The sequence below is a fragment of the Pongo abelii genome, chromosome 5 (assembly GCF_028885655.2).
Source record: "Pongo abelii isolate AG06213 chromosome 5, NHGRI_mPonAbe1-v2.0_pri, whole genome shotgun sequence".
Taxonomy (NCBI): Eukaryota; Metazoa; Chordata; class Mammalia; order Primates; family Hominidae; genus Pongo; species Pongo abelii.
This window is the reverse complement of record NC_071990.2, coordinates 89,309,428-89,325,977: the sequence shown is the minus strand read 5'-3', so window position 1 is coordinate 89,325,977 and position 16,550 is coordinate 89,309,428. Positions and strand designations below refer to the sequence as shown.

General features: G+C 43.7%; 1 protein-coding gene across 1 annotated transcript in view; it reads left to right on the top strand.

Annotated features, from left to right (window-relative positions):
• RNGTT (RNA guanylyltransferase and 5'-phosphatase) overlaps positions 1-16,550 on the top strand; it is a 408,235-nt gene that overhangs the window by 357,066 nt on the left and 34,619 nt on the right. The window lies entirely within an intron of this gene.

Genomic DNA, 16,550 nt, shown 5'->3' with positions numbered 1-16,550 from the left:
TTTATATTATTTCTCTTCATCTAATCTTAGCAGTCTACTGTATGAGTAGATATTCTGTTACATTATTTTTAATGCATTTAAATTTTTTAGAATACTCAGCAATAGCAATAAATATTCTGAAATGATGAAGTCATGAACTACCAAATTTTTTTTTGCATTGCATTTTTATAGTATGGAATTTGCCATCTTTAAATGTTTAAATAATACCACCATTTTGAACTCTGCATATAGTTTTTCCTGGCCAAAAAAAAACCTTGGAAGCTAAGAAGCAAATACTCCCAAGTGGGAGGACACATGTGGTGGAGAAAACTCTGGACTAGACTCACGCAAGTCCAGGCTCTGCCTCCTGTTGGCTCTGTTCTGTCTAGATCCTCCCCCACACACACCCCCATCCACCCCTGCCATTTTGTTCCATCTATAAAGTGGCAAATCCCATCTGTCACACTGGGCTAGATTATTTAAAAGCCTTTCCAGGTCTAACCATGATTCCTGTGTTAAAGACAGTACTTTGAAAATCTCCCATATTCACCATAATAGCAGTATTACCATTATTGATTATTCACCAACTACCAAGACTGTCCTAAACATAACCACTCTATGCAGGTAGGTACCGTTAACCAACCCCACTTTTAGATGAGGAACCTGAGACTAAGTTGTGAGCTGAGATCCAGACATAGGTCTTTTTACTCCAGCACCTACATTTTTGCACAGTCCTCTCCCAAAGGCTTAGTTACATACAGTCCCTTTGTGGAAGACTGATTTCATGCCAGGGGGTCCCAAACTAAGACATTTTTTGGGTGCTAACAGGGTAATAGGCTTTAAGCACTTCTCTCTAATGAAGGTAAAGTTGGGAGCACACAAGTAAATACACTTTAGGGCCTTATTTAACTATTTATTTAACAATACTTAAATGTGAGTGACTAAGCAGCCACGAAGGGGAAGTTTAATGTTCTCATTAAGATGCTAAATTCTAAAGAGGTAATTAGGAAGAAATAAGTGATCAAATTACACACTGGGCTAACATTTTCTTGATTGTTGCATAGTTAGCTGTCAACTCTGCTGCTTTGGCAGGTCATTGTCAGCCTTGGTTAATGCAGATGGGCCCCTTCCCTCACCTGACTGATGTCAGGTGACCACTCTGCAGTATCAGGAAGGTGGTAGTGGAGCAGACTCTGAGCAGGGGCCACCTGGTCTCCAGATTTCACATTTCCAAAAACCAGGGCATGGATCCGGGGTTGCCAAATGTTTTGCCATGTCAGGGCATTAATAAAACAAATTATCTTGCCATTATTTAGTAAAACTAAGGAACTCTTAACACATGAAAAGGAAGTAGGACATATTTTAGAAGACAGGCCTTTATATAGAAGAAATTTTGTTTTATGAAAGATTCACTTCATTGTCCTTTGCTTGTATATTTCCTCCCAAGCTGATGAAAACTTTTTCATGAACTGGTGTTGGGAATCACTGCAGAGGTGGAATTCAGTTGGGGCTTTACGTGGGAAGGGACGTGGAAAGTAGCAGCAGCTCTTGGTTTCAAAACTAAAGATCATTTGCATAACCAGAGCTGTCCGTAGTAAGTTATTTCATGGTGGTTGATTCTAGGGGTTGATTACATTCTGTCCTTGTGATATAAGGCGTACAGATGAAAAGTGCAGTTATCCGAATGCTTATACATACCCGAATAGAATGAAACCTTCACTTGCTTGAGGTGCAGAAATAAGCAAAGCAAAATACAACACAGAAAATCAGCATTTGGCTTTGACAACAAATCAGACCAACAAAGTCACCGGTTTCCACAACTTCGAGCTTGCTGCACAGTCTATTTTTCCTTCAAATCGCTGCCACCAGAGTGATCTTTAAAAACTCAAACCTGCTCCTGTCATCTCCCATGAAGAGCTCCCTGGCACATGACAGAAAAGGCCCTTTGTGACCTGGCCTCAGCCTGTCTGTCCAGGGTCATTCTGCCTTATGGGACAGAGGTGTGACTCCTTGTTTTTCTCAGAACTCCCTGCCCCCTAAGCCCAGGAACCTTTGTACAGGCTGCTGCTGCTTCTGCTGCCCGAAACCCCAGCTTCCCCTCATCTCAGGATCAAGGAAGCTTTTTCTCATAGACAGCCTCCTAAATCTCACACTATTATGGTAGCCTCCCTTGGTGTCCTCTCAAGACAAGGACTGTAGACATAGCACGGGGACTGTGTCATCTTGGACCCATAGCACAGAGCTTGGCAGTAGTGGACACTTGGTAGTAATTAGGGCAGGAGGTGCTAATGCTCTTTTGTGCAGTTGTCCTCCTCAGTTTAGCCGTGTATGAACATAATCTCCTGTCACTCTAGCCTTCTCACCATAATAGAAGGACTGATAACATTTTTTGTCTCTTAAGAATTTCTCCCAGAGTCCATCTCTGATGTACCTTGTATTTCATCCTGATTAGAAGTATCTTTTCTGTTCTTGCCCTTTGCACTGACAATGAGTGCTTCTGACAGAACCTTCTCAGCAGGAAAGATGTTTTAAAAAGTGCCCTGGTCTCCTTGCTGTGATACCCTCTGAGGGAGGTGTGAGGGGAAGAGTGTTTTTAATCATGTCTTATTTTTCTAGTGATTTCACTGAACTTGCCAGTATCTTAAACTAGAAGGCTCCGTCTCCCTACCTACTCATTTTCACCTAATTTCTGAGGTATCCAAAGAGAAGAGAAATCTTTTGGTAACTGCTGAGACTTTTCAGTTAGTTTTAAAAACAAATTTCAGTCCGTGATCCCTTAGTATGAATTTGTGCTTCTAGCCTTGCCTTTGAAGTGGGAAAGGCAAGTGAAAGATATTCTTGTTGCTACTACTGAATGCTATTTTCCAGGATCTAAAGGAATAAGAAACTTTATAGTTTCTGTAGTTCTGCTTTCCTTCTGAAAGCCATCAGGGGAACACTGTGTAGTTTTGACCTGGAGTATAAACATAGTGTGCTCTGGTATATATTAAAGATAACGCCTACAGAGACTGATTGAACACCACCACAACCAAAGCTCTTCTATAAAAAAGATTCTTGAAAATGTGACACGTGGATAAAAACTGTACACCAGGAGACATCACATACAATGGAGATGATGCAGGAGGTGGGAGGAGATTTAGGCGTCGATGGATGGATGGAGTGACTGGGGCAGAGGAGGTGTGGACAGTGACTGTGGGGCAGAGTTTGATGGAGGGGTTTGTCCAGAGCTGTGTGAAGGAGAGTACTGGGAAGCAGAGCTGTAATCACTCCATCTTAAAACTACCAAACCAGCCAACCAACTGCCCTTGGCCCCTTGATATCCCTCTAGCTGCTGACCCATTTCTCTCTTCCTGTTTCCTGCAACATTCTCTGAAGGAGTTGATTGCACTTGATCACTCCCCATCCTTCCCTCCTAGGCTCTCTTGAGCCCACTGCCCACAGGCATTCAACTCCATGGAAACTCTTCTTGTCCCTACCACCAGTGCTCTCTACAAGGTCAAATCCACTCTCCTAACTCTCCTAATCAACCTCTCAGCAATATTTAACACAATTTGTCACTCCCTCTCTCTCTTTTTTTTTTTTTCTGTTTATAATGGGAAATTTCAAACATATACAAAAGTAAACAGTAAAATAAACTCCCATTTACAGATTCAGCAATGTTCAACCTATGACAGTTCTTTCTCTATACACTGATCAGTCTATGCACATATACACATGATTGTTTTAAAATAAGTCATAAACTACTCCCTCTTTGGTGAATCCTTTTTGCACTTGGCTTCCAGGCCACTGTGGTCTCTTGGTTTTCTTTCCTCCAACCTACAGGCCACTCCGTTTCAGTCTCCCTTGCTGAACCCTTGTCACCCTACCCATCTCTACGAGCAGTGACCCGGGCTCCATCCGCTGACCTCTCTCTAAGTGAACTCTGCTAATCTCTGAACACAAATACCCTCCAGACACAAACAATTTCCAAATATATTTGTAGCCCGGATCTGTCTGTTCAATGCTAGACTCCAATTCCAACTGACAACTTGACATCTTCAGTTGCATGTCTGATAGTCATCTTAAACTCAACACACCAAAAACGGAACTTCCGTCCTCCAACAGACTTCCTTCTCTTCCCACAGTCTCCTTATAAAGCTTAGTTAATGGCAATTGTATTTTTCCAGTTGCTTCTGAATCATCCTTGACTCTTTTCTTGACGTCCAATCCATCAGCAAGTGTTGTCAGCACTACCTTCAAAATATAACCAGAATTTGACAGCTTCTCCATCTCTCCAGCACCTCTCGTCTCATCCTTTGCCTAGACTGTTGCAGTAGCCTCCCAGTTTCCACTCTTGTCTCTCCATCCCCCCATCTATTCACACAGCCATCAGTGTGATATGTTTTAGAACTTTTCACCCTACTATGCAGAACCTTTCAGTCCCTTCCACATCATTCACAATAAAATCCTAAATGCATACCACAGTCCACAGGTCCTCCGTAACCTGATCCCACTGCTGCTTCTTTGATCTCATCATCTTACCCTTCTCCTCATTCACTCTGCTCATCCACATTGGCTCTTTTGCTGTTTCTTCAGCTTGCCAAGCTAGTTCCCACTGAATTTTCTTTTCCTCTACCTAGAATGCTCTTCCCTCAGGTATCTGTAAAGCTCACTCTCTTACTTCATTCAAGACTCTGGACAAATGCCACAAATGCCTATATGAAATTACCACTCCCATTACCATCTACCCTCTTATCCTGCTTTATTTTTCTACAAGCATTTATGATCTGACATATTTGTTGACTTGTTTGCCTATTGTCTGACTTTACTCTCTAGAATGTAAGTTTCATACGAACTGAGAATTTGATTTCACTCATTGCTATATTTCCAGCACCTAGGCCAGTCTGGCATAAAGCATAGGGTTTCAATAAATATTTCTACAATCTATGAAGTAGACCTACATGGACAGGCTGGGGACAGATTATGAAGGCCTTTGATGTCTGGCAAAGAAGTTGGGCTAAACGTTATCAATAATAAGGAGCTATTGAAAGCTTTTAAACAAAGGAGTTTTCTTTGTGAGAGTAATCTAGTAATAATCTGTCTGAGGTGGAAGAAAGAAGAAAAACATAGGTGATAAGACACCTAGGAGGCTATTGTCAGCAGATGAAAGGTAGGAAACCTAGAATAGGGTGGCATCTACAGAAATGGAAGAGATGGGTGTGACAGGCATTCAGTAGGGAGGCTCATCAAGATTCAACAATCAATTGAAAAGCCAAAGCTACCTTCCAGAGTTTGAGCCCAGGGAGGGAACTGGTAGTGCTCTTAACATAAACAAGGGAGTGAGAAGGAAGAGCTGATTTGGGGCTGGGAGGAATAAAGAGCTTCAGAGCATGATGAACTGGAGATGCCTTTAGGAGTGTCAGATGGAACTGTCTAGGGGAAAATTTAGAACTGGAGCTTAGGCAGTCAGACTGCTGGCGAGATTTCAAATCTGTCCACACAACAATGGTAAAAGCAGTCAGTAGGAGGTATGAAGTAAAAAGAGGACTAGGGACCCCCACATCTGTGAGTATAAGAAAAAAATATAACCAGCAAAGAAAAGGCATCCAGAAGTAAGGAAAAGAAATTAAAGTCAAGAAGTAAAATGACACTCAAGAAGGTGCCAGCCCACAGAGCTACAAGACAAAAGTTTTTTGATAGTGGAGGCAGAAAATAGTTCTGATTGCTCCAGGGAAGTCCTGGAGAGCCAAGGACTGAGAAAAGGACCTTGAATTTGGTTTCTAGGTGGCCTGCAGAAGCATGATAGGGATGGCTGAAGTCGAGTGTTGATGAAAAGAGTCAGACTCTGTAAAATATTTTTTTTAAAGATCTATTCTGAGCCAAATATGAGTGACCATGGCCCGTGACATAGCCCCAGGAGGTCCTGAGAACATGTGCCCAAGGTGGTTGGGGCACAGCTTGGTTTTATATATTTTAGGGAGGCATGAGACGTCAACCAAATACATTTAAGAAATACATTGGTTTGGTTTAGAAAGGCGGGACAACTCAGAGTGGGGAGGGGCATCCAGGCTATAGGTAAATTTAAACATTTTCTGGTTGACAATTGATTGAGTTTATCTGAAGACCTGGGATCAACAGAAAGGAAATGTTCAGGTTAAGATAAAGGATTGTGGAGACCAAGTTTTATTGTGCAGAGGAAGCTCTCAGCAGACTTCAGAGAAAGAGCAGGTTGTAAAATGTTTCTTATCAGGCCTAAAAAGGTGCCTGGCTCTTAGTTATCTCCTGGATCTGGAAGGGAAGGGAGGAAAACAAAGGGGAAAAGTGATTCTCCATAGAATGTGGATTTTTCCCACAAGAGACTTTGCAGTGCAATTTCAAGGTATGGCAAGGAAACATATTTTGGGGTTGAATATTTTGATTTTTTTTCTCTGTCTCATAATGTTATGCCAGAGTCAGATTGGTAAGTAAGTCACGATATATAGAGTCAGGTAAAACCCATCTGATGAGAATTTGTGGTTTGTAGGGCATGACTCCCTAGATCTCTTAGATAGGAATTTGGGCAAGATAAAAAAGTCAGAGCTTAGTCCTCACAAGAAAAATGAGAAACTAGGAGGAAATGGAGGTGATGGGGTTTGGAGTTAAATCTATATCAACAGATGAATTAATACTCCCAAGGGTATTGCCCAGAGCTTTCCAACCACTGTCTCGAGACACCCTGCCATGTCGCCAGGGAGTTGTAGATGTCGATCTTCTCAGCCCACAGGGGTGGCCAGGATCTCTGCCTACAGCCAAGGGATGCCTCTGGGCTCCCGATGGGGAGCACCCCGGGGCCCCTGGAGGCAAAAGCACAATGACCAACATCAGATGCACAAGGTCTACATTCATTCTCCACCATGGAGACTGGACAAGGCCAGCTGCAAGGCGTGACACTGCCCATTCTGGACAAGGGGCTCATAGAGCTACTGGGCACATGATCCAGGGTGTGGCTGACCAGAAAAGGGTGCCTGGGAGTCTGGTAAGGGCCCTAGAGGGTGGCACCAAGTCTCTGCCTTCACCTGTGACAGACCATTTTGGTGTCATTCATTTGGGGTACTGGGAGACTGACTGAACAATGCATGCACATGCTGCACATCCGGGCCTCATCATTATTTGGAAATAATTGATGTAAATAATACCGTTGGACTGGAAATCCATTTGTGTTATCACAAGAAATGTCAGTGAGAAATCACAAGAAATTTGTAGAAATGAGAAAAAGAAAAAGTTGATTCTTTAAATATAATTTCAACCATTGACATTTTTGAAAGGTTGCAAAAAATAGTTTTATTTTTTTCATCACCCACATGTGCAAAGTTTCTCATTGATAGTAACTACAAAGCATTTGAAGATACTATGATTCAGAAGTTTTGATTAGGATTTGAGGACAGCCATTTGAAGCATTAAGCCTGATGTTTAAAAAGGCATGTTCATGGACACAAGTTCAGGTTTCAGACTTAACATTTTAAAAAGGTTTTATTTCAGAGTTTCCTACAAAGCCATATCTTCTCTGGGATTTTGTATTTTACTTTGTCTTATCACAATTATGTAAAGAAAATGTAATGAACCTTTTCCCCCCAACACTCACTTAGACACCCTAATTCTTTAGTTTACCCCAGGGTGCCATTCACATATTATCGTTTTCTATGTTTGCCATATTATGAAAAGGACTAAGAGGCATTGTTCTGATGGCTCAGGATTGAAGAATGGCAAGGTGAGAACAGAAGAAAGTTGAGAAGGTGAGGAGCTTTACAACCCAGACTGGGTAAGAAATCAAGTGGAGTCAGAAAGGGATAATAGCGGGGTGCATGGGATCTGATCCCAAGATCAGAAAGTAGAGCTGGCTCCAAAAAGGTGAGGGAGAGTGGGGGCTGAGAATGGCAAGGCACCTGTCTTGGTCCATTTTCTGTGGCTTATAACAGAACACCTGAAACAGGGTAATTTATAAGGAAAAGGAATTTGTTTCTCACAGTTCTAGAGGCTGAGAAATCCAAGGTCAGGGGGCAGCATCAAATGAGTTCCTTCTTGCCTGTAGGACTCTTTGAAGAGTCCCAAGGCGGTGAAGACTATCACGTGCTGAGGCGGCTGAGTGTGCCAATGTGCTGTCTCAGGTCTCTCTTCCTTTTCTTATAAAGCCACCAGTCTCCTTCTCATGATAACCCATTAATCCATTAACACATTAATCCATGGATGAATTAATCCATTCATAAAGGCAGAGCACTTATGATTCAGTTGCCTCTTAAAGGCCCTACCTCTCAATACTGCCACTTTGGGGATTAAGTTTCAACATGAGTTTTGGAGAGGACGAACAACCAAACCATAGCAGCCCCATTTTCCATCCCTCTTCAGCTTGACTTTCCTTTGCTGCCTTACCCTAGATATCAGGATTTTTTTTGTTACAAATGTCAGAAAAACAAACTCACCTACTCTAGGTAACTGAATAGTCCAGAAGGCAGGCATGGCTTCAGGCATGGCTTGATCCAGGAGCTCTCCATCTCTTAACTCCTAGTGTTACTGACTTTCTTCTTGGGCTTTAGAAGCTATTCACGAGACAGGAGAAAAGTAACAACAAGCAGAAGCCTGGCTGGATGGATGGAGGAAGCATGGGGAGGAGGGAGCTACTTCTTTGATCACCCCCTGGGATCTTCCCAGAGGGAAGAAAAGCATGAGATTGGTTTCAAGCTGGAAATAGCCTTCAAGAGCATCTGATCCCCTTTTACAGGTGAGCAGAGTGAGACCTGGAAATGACAGGAAACTGTACCAAGGTCACACAGCTGGTCTTCTAACTTTCTGATTTCCAGCTCACTTGGCATCACTCTCTTTGGAAATAAAGGTGAGGATGAAAACAAATGTCTTCAATTAGGTGGTTGGTCCGCCCTTTGAGAAAGCTCATGTGTAGTCCAGAAATGACTGCTTACCCTTTTCTTATCCTGGGGCTTGGGCCACCAGGGACACTCGGATCCCCGAGGGAACACTGGCACACAGTCACACCTCCAGAGCTTAGAAGTTGATCCCAGGTGAAGCAAAGACCCTAGGAAGCTCTGATATGTGCTTAGAGTTGTGTAACCCAAAAGTGCACATCTACTTAGAAAAGTTTGATTTTGATTGCCAAAGAAGGCAAAACATCTTAAAATGAAGTTGAGCTATCTTTGGGTAGGATGCAAATCCGCCCATGAGTATATCACATCAGAAACGATGTGTGATTTCTTCCAGTCCCTCAACCCAAAAAAGACGAACAGATTTAACTGATGTGTTCTAAAAATAAATAAATAAATAAAATCTGCTTTGAGCTCAAAACCAAGTATAGAAGTTTCTGGGTTTTGAGAGGAGGGATGTGGGGAGGAGTGGTAGAGGGATAGTGAGGTAAAGGATGGTGGGGAAAAGTTGTTTTTTCAGTGTAGAAACCAAGTTATAACAGTGCTACTGCTTTAGCTATGAACATTTCTGCTTGGGAATAACAAGATGACTAAAGGTCACAGAAACAAGGTTGGCTTGGAAAAAACTTATGAATGGTGGTTATAAATTTAAATCATCACACATATGGCTGAGGAGATTTCTTCCTCAGAGTTGAAAACCACGGCGAAAGTCTCAACACTCCTTTATACTTGCATTTTCCATAACAAAATAAGTCAAACTCACAGGTGACCCAACCCACAGGACTCAGATTTGGAGGCCTAGCACCTGCCTTCGTGAGGAACAGTATTCGGATGCAAACCTGGTTGGCTTGGCCCCAGGTGTTCTCAAGCTCCTCCCCAGCCTGCCTCCCACCTCCCAGTGCCTCTGGTGGAGGAGGCGTCCCTGTGGTCCACCCCACACAGTCATGCACTCTGCTGGCTGGAAATGGCATCGGCTCCCTTCTTCTTTGAGGCACATCTGAGCTTGCGTTTATTATATAACAGGGTTTTCTGGATAGAAGCAAGATGTCCTTCACAAGTCACCCATTATAAAATAGGCAACTTATTAAATTTATTTTGTTGTGTAAGTACCCCTCTGTGTGCCACCCCCCCACCCCGCCCGTAACCACCGCCACTACTCTTTGGAGTGAAGGTTGATTCTTTGAATTCTCTTTGTCTTTTTCAGAAAAAAAGAATGTGTTACTATGGTACAGAAAATCAATGGTAATTTTTCAGGCTATTTAGATTTATTCACATGGCCAGCTAAGTCTAATGCTGATAGAAAAAGACAATTTTGTTGCAGAGGAAATCTTCAAGTTTGAAACATCACCACTGGTGTATCTGTGTAGCTTTTCTTCATAGAACTTGAATATTTATCCTGTAGTACTAAATGAGTTAATCCCGGCAGTGTTCATTTGATCCCAGTACGTGCTGGGGATTGTGATGGGTGTAAGCCAAATTCCCTATCAACGGCGCCCTCAGAAGCTTATAAATGTGAGTGTGTATTGGGACCAAGGGTGGGCAGTGGGGATGGATAGCAAAATATATTACACAGATGAGTAATAACTGATACAAGGCAGAAAAGTAGTGGGATGTGAAGGCTACAAATTGCTATGGAGTTTCAAAAGAAGCTGAGACGGTCTCTGGTTGACTTTAGGAAACCACTTCTTGGAAGAAGGGCCATCATCATGGGCAAGTATTCCTGGGAGGTTTATAGTAAACAAACCACATCCAAGCCCTCACAGCCCCTCTGGAAAGTAGGCATCACTATTCCTATTGCTCAAGGGAGTAGTCTGGAGTGCAGAGAGTGTAAGTGATTGGCCCAAGGTCACACGACCAGGAAAGGGGGCGCTTGATCCTTGTTTCTTTCTCCACGTGGTCCTGTGGTGGCATTTGATGTAGGTGTCAGGGCTGGGAGAATTCTAATCACTTCAGATTTTGCTGGTGAACAGAGACGGACCTCAGGGGAACTCATGACTGCATGAGAAAAGGCATGGGCCCAGAGACACTGAATGCTACAAGTTCAGGGCCAGGCGTGGCACTTGGCAGACCTTAAACAAATAGAAGACCCAGTTCTTCTAGAACTTACCCCAAGGTTGAGAAGATGAGATGCCCTGTATGAAAACCCTGATGAATGATTTGCAGCAACTTGTAAGCAGAAAAAAAGTTGATTCTCATCTGCCACCAACTCTAGTGTTCTGTCCTCTGAGAGGCCTGAGTGCTTTTCATGCTAATCCAATGCCTTATCCCAAATACCAATGCTAAACAGATGAGTGGGCCCTGTCCTGTCTGTTCTTACCATAAAATCCCAGGCCTGGACAGCTGTCAGACAGGGACTCACTCCTGGGACCCTTCTCCTCCACCCCGACCCACCTATCATCACACCTATGGATAGAGAGTGTTCCTAGGCCCTTCCTAATCCACATAGTGCCTTTGTGAGCATTAGTAAAAACCGCCTTCTCTAGGCAGATGCAACACCAAGATTGCAGAGCTTGCTAAGCCAAGAGTGAGCTGGCTCTCACTCCTTCCTCCATCCTCAGCGGGGCACAAACTGCACATCATCAGGGGTGTACCTGGTCGTCCCTTTCAGCTCTTCCTGGAGAGAAGCAATACCCTGCCAAGCAGCTTACTCTGTCCCTAGAGAAATGTTCCCCCAAAACTCAGCACTTACATGATTCCAGCGAAAAATTTGGATTGGATAGTGATTGCTAAAACATCTAGGTCTAGTGACCACTCCTGACAGTGCATTTGGGGTACTAGGGAGGAAAAGGTGGTAACCACACACATGGAAAATGAGCCTGACTCCTGGAGTCTTATTTCAGCTGCAAGGTAACATATGCTTCAGCAGCACAAAATTATAGCCCAGCTAGTCAGTAATGAATCACACCAGGGTGAGAGAACTTTCGCAAAACTCATTACTAACATTGTAACTAAACACACCTTGGACAAACGCTGCTCAGATAAATTAACAGAAGCAGACAAGACACTCAAGGAAATATCACTGACACACTCCAACTCAGACAATCTCTTGAAGCAGTTGGGATTGCAGTTGACACACATTCTGGAGAAAACCAGTTCCTTCCAGCCTTCTCCCTCAGAGACCACCTTGCTCCTTCACACCACAGGTGTATCTTGCTTTATTGGCAGAGTTGTTCCTGGTAAGTTGTTGTAAATAATTTGAATTTTGGTTAAAACTGATCATTTACAAGGTATTCGCAGAGAACACAATAATTTGCACATTGCAGCGGAATCTTCTCCTTGGAGGGACTTCTTTGTCATCACCTAATACAGGATGCTAAACTGGAGGCTATAAGTGAACTCCAAAGCTCCCTCCTTTCAGGGGAAATTATAGGCAAAACTTCTTTTTCTGGAATGAGGGTTCAGAATTTCTGCCTAATTAATACTCAAAAGATTCTACAATCCAAAAAGTTTCGGAATCCAGAAGCAAATTTTTTGGACAAGTTTGGAGTTGGAACGTTGGTGCATACCTGTTCCTGGAAGGGCAGGACTGTTTCTTACATGGACAATGGCTGTCAACTAAGTTTTGGTCAGGAGATTTCTTATTCTTGGCACCTGGCAAGTTACCAAACCTTTTTGGGTGTATTTGTAAAGACAGCAGAGAAAGAATGCCAGACACAAAGCCAACCTTGCCTCCTGTTTCCAGATGGAATGGCTGACCTACATTCACGACACAGGGCTGCACCACTTGGAGCCTGTGCTTCTGTCAGTACGAACTCCTATGTAGCTTTACTGATTCAGGTGCCTCCGGTCCATGTTGTGTCCTGGGTTTCCTAGAAGGGCACGGTCCAGGGTTGAGCTGTGCTGAGGAGTCTGTTTCAGGCTCTGGCTGCACTATCCACTTGGGCCCATTCTCTGAGGTTGGAGTCGCAAGGCCTGGGCCCTCTTTCTCTCTCCTTTTTGTTTCTTCCATGCAGAGAATAGCATCTTCAGCAATGCTGAAGGTTTCCCCTGTTGTAAGCATCTGTGCTGGGATTTGTCATTAAGTGCTGGTGGGCTGCTGGATTTTGACGTCACATTGGACCTAAAAGACAATTTCCTGAGCCAATATCGTTGAGGCTGTTAGTATTAGAAAATGTCAGCTGGAGAATGGGGAAAGATTATTTTTGTTTCTCTGCCTTCTGGGCCAAGTGCTTATTCATGAACTTTGCCCAACAAGTCGCTATTCCAGGGGCCAGGGAGCATGAGGGAGGGAGTCAAGGCTCCAGGACCTTCCAAGCATTACTGGGCTCCAATCCTAGCCTCTCTGAAATGAAAAGCTGAGGCTCATATATTTTTCTAGATTCTTAGGGGTGAGCTGGGGGTCTAGGACTGGGCTCTAAGACCCAGCTGTGAAGGCTGGTTTAATTCGTGAATGGTAATCAGACAGTGCATCGCTCTGTCATGCACTTTGAATATTTTCATTGCTGTTCCTTCTTCTCCTTTCCAAGAGAGGGTGTGGACCTGACATGCTGGCCATGTCTGCAGAGTGACTTGTAGGTAGGCGATTTGTCCTCTCCACCCTGACTTCCACATGAAGTAAATGCTGCCCAGGAAACCATAACTAATGTTTCAATTATCCAAAAACTCAGAGAGCAAACTTGCCTAAGCCAACCAGGCTCTACTGGTGTCTTTTAAACAACCCCATGACATAAAGCATTTTCCTTGCCAACGCACATGGGACACTGGTTTATTTTTGATGATTTCAGAGATTTAAAAATGTCAAATAGATTCTGGCTGTAAATGTCCCCACAGTGATTTTGTCATTTTGTAGAGAAAAGAAAGCAAGCTTCAACACCACCCCTTTCAGAATCGTCCAAGCTGTGGGCCCCAGCCCCTCCTTTCCCAGCCCCTTCCTACCACACCCCCATCCTATTCATATTCTGATCTTCGACACACTTGAAAAGATGTTATTTCAAATGTTCCTACCAAAGAGAAATTTTTTCTCATGTTTTTAGAGTCTGCCATCAAAGGACTTAATCTGCATTGGGGGCCGGTGGCTGCAGATGTGGGGGCTGGAGGCGAGAGAATCATACACAATGCAGTGGAGCTGGAGAGGCCTCGGCTTCACGGGGCAGGCCCCCTGCACACACCACAGAAGCCACTAAGTTTTGGTCACAGGAGATTCCTTATTCTTGGCATCTAGCAAGTTACCAAACATTTTGGGGTATATTTGTTGGGAGCCAGTTGGTCCAAGGTAGCACAACACAGAGATGGGTAGGTCCCAGACCTCCTGACTCGTACTTCAGAGTGCTGTGTGCTTAGCTGGGGACAGCAATAAAACTAGACACAGCAATGCATTCAGGCTTCCTGATTCAGAATTCACAGTAAATTGATCAAGGTTAAGACAAAGGTTACCCTTGCAATGCAGTGGGTAAGAGTCGGTTTGCCAAGCAAATTAATCAAATAAGAATGGATGGAGAACTTTTAAAAACAATCTGAGAAGACTCACTCTGGTATTCTCTTGACAAGTATTTGTTGATGGTCTACTGTGTGTCTGTTGATGAGGCAGCAACACACATCCCTGCTCTTAAGGAGTTAAACAGACACATCAACAGGCCAACTCTGAATAAGTGCTTAAATGCTACACGAGGACAAGCATGGGGGCTAAGTGAGTGGTCTGGAAGGGTGCTTACGGCAGACTTGGGTCTTGGACTTTTTCCCAGTGGAAGCCATGTTGAAACTGAGATCTGAAAGATTTAAAGTGAAGAGGTGGTTTGGAAAAACCACACTGGCTGCAACACGAGAAATAGATGGGACTGCCAAGATAGAAGGTGGAGAGACCATGGGGAGGCCACCACCGCTCTCCCGGGAAGTGTGGCGTGACCGGATTTAGGGAGGTGACAGTGGGTGGAAGAAGCCCCAGCAGCCTCAGAAATGGATGGGATTTTGGAGGAGAGGGAGAGAGAGAGCAGAGTATGTGAGGAGGCGCAGGCTTCTGAGTGAGGTGACTACATGGATGGTGGTATATTCACTGACGAGGGGACCCTGCTAGAGAGGGTGGCGCAAGAGGGAAAGACAGGTCACCACTGAGGAGCAGATTTCTTAAAAGAGGCTCCAAGTATAAGGAGGGAACAGAACTTGAATTCAGTTGTAGACATGTTCTAGGTGCTTCTGGACTATAGAGAGGAGAGGTCCAACAGGCAGGCCAATGGGTGCCTGGGTGAGAGCGCAGAGGAGAATGAGGGCTGGAGGTGAGGCCTAGGGGTCCTCCAGTGGCTGGAGACTTGAGTGAGAATTACAGGCTTTCCCAAGCACTTTAGCAGCATCCTTAGCAATTGAGAATTTGGTGCTAATTACAGATAACAGCAGGCCTCATTTGCATATTAACAACTAAATGTACTAATTACAAATTAGCTTTATCTATTCATTAAAATAAGCCCAGGAGGCCTTTTTACTTGGAAAGGCTTTGATAGTACTTAGTTAAATTACTGTGTGTGCACCTGGAAGTAATAACAGCTGCATTTCTTGTACACCATTGTAAAATCAGACTGGCAAAAGAGAGGCTTTAGTGGATTTAAAACCAAGAGGATTTGATTTTGCAACCTCAGAAAACCAATGCATACATGTGGTTAAGAGTAGTTTCCAGGGTAATTAAAAGAAAAGTCTCAAATTATTCTAGTTTTAAGTTTTGTATAGCTCCTTCTACCTGAGGAAGCAGGGTTCCCAAATTTTTCCCGAAAGAGCCTTTGAAGGCAAAGGGCTTCCAGGCTGAGAGCAGAGGCTTGCAGTGCTCAAAGGTATAGAAGGAGATTTGGAGCTCAGTTGGAGAGGTTGGGAATGAATCAGTGATAGTTACATGGAAAAATCGAACAAACTGACAATTACAAACTCCCAGAAAAACAAAAAGCGAACAAGAAGAAAATGCTGTTCTAGTATGTGAGGGGGTGCGGCTGTGCTGCAAACACTCAACTAACCACTGATGTAGCTGAAAGTGGTGACAAAAATATTTCGAAAATAGAGAGATGGCGTGGTTTTCCACAATAAATCTAAAACTGAAAAAATGAAAAAGCATCCTAAGGACACTGTTCACAAACATAAAGGTGAATACCAGAAGATGTTGTCTTTGAGGAAGAATTAGGAGGCAGACAGATGGGGCAAGAACGGCAGTCTTCTATTATATACCTTCTGGTCATGTTTGACTTCTTAAACCAATGTACGCATGCTATCTAATTTAAAAAATACAGCCTCTAAACACATGTTTGTTTGGCTTCAATTGCTAAGCAAAGTCATGAACAAATAATGCTGCCTTGAGTCTACTAACTCACCAAAGCAGAAATGAACCAGCTGGATGTGTGATCATCCAAGACCACACATCTCCCAAGCACATGTTGCCAGAACAAGGGCAGTGTTGGCTGATCTAAGTTACAGTCCTGCTGTGGCACTTCCCATGGCCTACCTGAGGAAATGCACATCCTTCAGGGCCTCTCAAATATGGGCGCTGCCAACCTGTCCACTTCTTTTTTTTTAAACAGGGTCTCACTCTGCCACTCAAGCTGGAATGCAGTGGTGCAATCACAGCTCACTGCAGACTTTATTTCCTGGGCTCAAGCAATTCTTCCACCTCAGCCCTCCAAAATGCTGACATTACAGGCATGAGACACTGTGCTCAACCACCTCTCTACTTCTTAATGTTCCCTCCTCACACTTGCAACGTCCCCTACACAC